Here is a 4,173-nt window from a genome sequence, read left to right as displayed (position 1 = left end):
TTTCAGGATCTTGTTAGGAGATTGTGTGCATGGAGAGATCTAATGGTAGGTGTTTACTTTAAACTACCAATTTAGATTGCTTCAATAGTCAATAAGACTGGTTGTAGGATTCTTCCTATTTATGTATGAAAACCAATGCAACATTTTTTCTGGTCCCCTGTCGAACTTGTTGATAATATGAGTGATCAGTAAATGTGGCAATAGTTATATACTGGAGTAATTTGTATTGTTGATATATGCAAGCAAAAGATTTTTCCCCATCATTTTAAGCTTTGTCTCTTGTGTACCTCTCATTTTTAAGCAGAAGACTTATGGTTCATTTATTCTTTTGTTTGGTTGGTTCTCTTGGTAACCGTTTATTTTGATGCTTTATATACGTGGTGCTACTTCTTTTCAGGCTCGTGTGCATGATGAGAGCTCAAGATGCATATTATCTGATTATGCTATTGTCGCTCTCTCTGAAAAAGTCCCTACAACTCAAGAAGAATATATGACACCATAATTCAATCTGATTTGAATAATGACTCTCAAATCTCAGCTTTTCACTGCCTTCGCCTCTGGTTGCAGCCATTGGATAGATGTGCAGCAAATATCCAGGATAAGTTAGGCAGTCTTGATAATATTTTTCCGGTGGTTATTCAAAATTGCCTTGGTCCAAATGGGAGCTGTCCATTGTCTGTATTTAACTATGCATTATTGATAAACCGTGGCCTCAAACTAGAAACTAAATTAGTCTCCAAACAGAATGGATTCAGAAACCCAAAACAAATTTCTAAGAAAGCTTCTCGTCAACATTCATTCAAAATTTTCCTGCAAATCTCGGTTTACCATAATTGTAGGATCTATTCAATGATGGCCGACTATTATGTTATTGTGATCGCAGGAAGCTGGAATGGTTGGTGCTCCTTTTTTCTGTACCTTATTTTTATTTAACGACAAAATTATGTTCAATTTGACAAGTCAGTATTTTATCTTCCAGGTATCTTCGTAAAGATCTGGCAAAACTTGTTGATGATGACCCTCCTGCAATAATGCTTCTTTTCGAACCAAAAGGTCGCCCAGAGGATGAAGTTAATGATTTTTATATCCAAAATAAGCAAAATATATGTGTAGGGTGTGGTGAGGGCAATCACTACTTACGCTACCGAGTAATTCCTGCATGCTACAGAATTCACTTTCCTGAGCACTTGAAGAGCCATCGCTCTCATGACATAGTCCTGCTTTGTGTTGACTGTCATGAAGTTGCCCATGCTGCCGCTGAGAAGTACAAGAGACAAATTGCCGGAGAATTTGGAATTCCACTTTATGTCCGTAAAGTGGTTGATTCAAACCAAGCGCTTATGATATCTGGGTCATCTGAGTCAACAAACTTCGAAGATTCAGGCGTCTCACCACTACAATTGCTAACAGCTGCCAAGGCTCTTTTGTGTCATGGACCTGAAATGCCTCCCAGCCGCCGTGATGAGCTGACCCAGGTCTGAAAGCTTATCTTTTGATAGTTATTTTCTTGTAAAACTCTAATGAGCATTATGTTTCTTTGAATTGCAATGAAAGTTGCCTGAAATCCTAAAGCAAAATGGTTAGTTGCTATGTACTAGCGTTGACCAATGCTTTGATGGGAACATCAAGATAACTTTGGTAGTAGAATATATCGTGTAACTTGTTCAAGCTATTTGAATCTTGGAAGATTATTAAAAATTAAACGTAATATTGATAAGAACGGCCATTCTTGACAAAAAAAATTAGTTCGATTAATTGTAAACATTCAGATGCCTCGTGTTGATCTAAAATTTGTATTTTATGATCTACAACATATTAAGATAGAAGAACCAAACTCCCTGTTCATTTTGCATCTTCCCCTGCTAGTGCTTGTATATTAGATAAAAGGAAAAGAAAATTAGAACCTCTATGTAGTTTTATGTCTCTCTCTTTCAGTATAATGTTTATCATCGGTCACAAGCAGGTGTAGGGCTTTGCTGTATATTTCATGAAGCTCTTTAATCAAATACTAAATCAGTTTCCTTCTTCCTGTGATTTTGCAGATTGTCATGAGATATTATGGCGGAAGGGAGATCTCCAACGAAGATTTAGAAAGAGCCTTGGTAGTGGGCATGAGTCCTCATGAGCAAAGAAGACTAGCGAAGAAGAAAGGCTTATCTTTAAAACAGTCTAGAACAATCCCTCCTGTTAAAAAACAAGAAATTAATGATGTGACAAGGATCTTATCTATCACGTCAGATCCATCTAAAGTTAGCAGTCCTTATGCTTCAGATTTTACTGCAGATATTTCTCATTCAAAAGAAGTTGATACATTGAAGGAAACATCAGGGACAAAGGATGACATGGATTTTTGTATGGTAACAGATACGGATCATACAGTCATCCTTCTACTTGTTCTGATTCCAGAGTGACAACAGCTTGCCATGATATGAATTCGCGTAGCAGTCGAATCTCCGAGACTGAAGTTGTTTGTGGAGTCAATATTGATAACTTCAAGAGCAGCACACCAAATGAAATAGCTAACTCATCTTGCGCCAGATACGAAGGAAACACATCTGTTAAACATAATAAAAAATTTTCTCTACTAGGACATGGACCCCACGGGAAACAAGTTGTTGATCATATACTAAATGAATTTGGAGAGGAAGGCATTCGTCAATTTTGTCAGCGATGGAGGCAAGTCTTTGTTGAAGCTGTTCATCCTCGTTTTTTACCTGGCGGTTGGGATGTGATGCACAGGTATGCGTCTGTACTGTTATATTTGTTTGTAATTGTTTTAGGTTTCATTATTATAGAAGGTCTGTATGGGAAGGAGTGATATGTAGAGAACTTTGGAGATTGTAGGAAGACCGAGGACACAGTATGTAAGAAACCGAATTCATTGATGATTTTGATTGATCTGAAGGGAATTTGAGACGGTGGGAAGAGTTCAGAGAAAGAATGATGACCATGTGAGGAAGTACAGGAAATCAGGAACATTGTATTGTAGGCAACAACTTTTAACTCCTTGATAAATGTAATGTTGAGAGGAGAATCTATGCAGTATCAAAACTGAGGTTAATGGTCTTATAATGAAAGAAGCACTTCTTAGTTTCATTGTCCTTGAATTTTGGCCAATACTCAATACCCTCAAATATGGGTGTGTTCTTTCTGGGTCAATCTTATGCCAATTATGATCGAGCATTAACTCTGAGTTCCCTTCGAAGTTGATGCCTACATCACTGTTGTAGCACACATATGTAGAACTTCAGAACAACCCTGCTAGAACCTAGAGTTAGAAAAAGAGCCTACTAATCAGTTGTTACCCTTAAAGCTTAGGCTTTGATATGATAAATGCTACCTCCCTCCCTCCCTCCCTCCCTCCTACCCTACCCTACCCTAAAAAATGACTATTCATGTCATGTTATCGACTAATTACTCATTTCATTATGGATGTATTGATTTATTTGCTTTGTCCAAGGGTTTAACTCTGGAGCTTGTTTTTGGCAGTGGGAGACGAGAATTTGGCGAGTTCAGCGTGTACAATCCTGCAAAGAAAGGTGCCGATGGCAGTTAATGATGGAAATGTAAACTCAAGGACATTGCAGTTTCAACTATTGGCGTTGCATGGCAATGGCTGGTTCATTGCAGTTGCAACTCATTTTTGTATTGGTAAGGCTGCTCAGAACCTTTAAGTTTGAGATGATGTGCATCCTGTTTTGTTTAACCGTCCCCATTTTCAAGATTTGGACCTCTTTCTTTTATCCCCTAAACTAAAAGATAAGTAAACAATTTTGGTCATGATTTGTATTTGGAAAGTCCGGATAGATTGGTAGATTAGGTCTTCAGATTGCAGCCTTAAGTGTGTTTCGTGTATCTGTCTAGTAGATCTCTTGTTGTTGTTTAAACTTGGACGATCCATGTATGAATGTTGTTGTTGAATCAAGAACTGTTATCCCTTTGGCGGCACATAGCTTCTTCCTTCAAAGACACCTGAGTCGCCAAAAAGCAAGGAAAGTTGTACCATTGGTGCGTTACAAAGTCTTTACTTAGGGCATGGGATCAATCTAATATGAAGATTAAATATATCAACATAAATAAATCAAAATATAGATAAAAATTTATAATAATATTTTTTTATTAATACGGATTAAGTAAAATGTAGTTTTTGTTCAAAGATAACTTTTAATCTTT

General features: G+C 37.2%; 1 pseudogene; it reads left to right on the top strand.

Annotated features, from left to right (window-relative positions):
- Positions 1 to 397: 397 nt before the first annotated feature.
- LOC120192694 lies at positions 398 to 3,650 on the top strand (annotated as a pseudogene).
- The last annotated feature ends 523 nt before the right edge of the window (positions 3,651 to 4,173 follow it).

Source organism: Hibiscus syriacus, unplaced genomic scaffold (assembly GCF_006381635.1).
Source record: "Hibiscus syriacus cultivar Baekdansim isolate YM2019G1 unplaced genomic scaffold, ASM638163v2 tig00004238_pilon, whole genome shotgun sequence".
Taxonomy (NCBI): domain Eukaryota; kingdom Viridiplantae; phylum Streptophyta; class Magnoliopsida; order Malvales; family Malvaceae; genus Hibiscus; species Hibiscus syriacus.
This window is presented reverse-complemented; position numbering and strand designations above follow the sequence as displayed.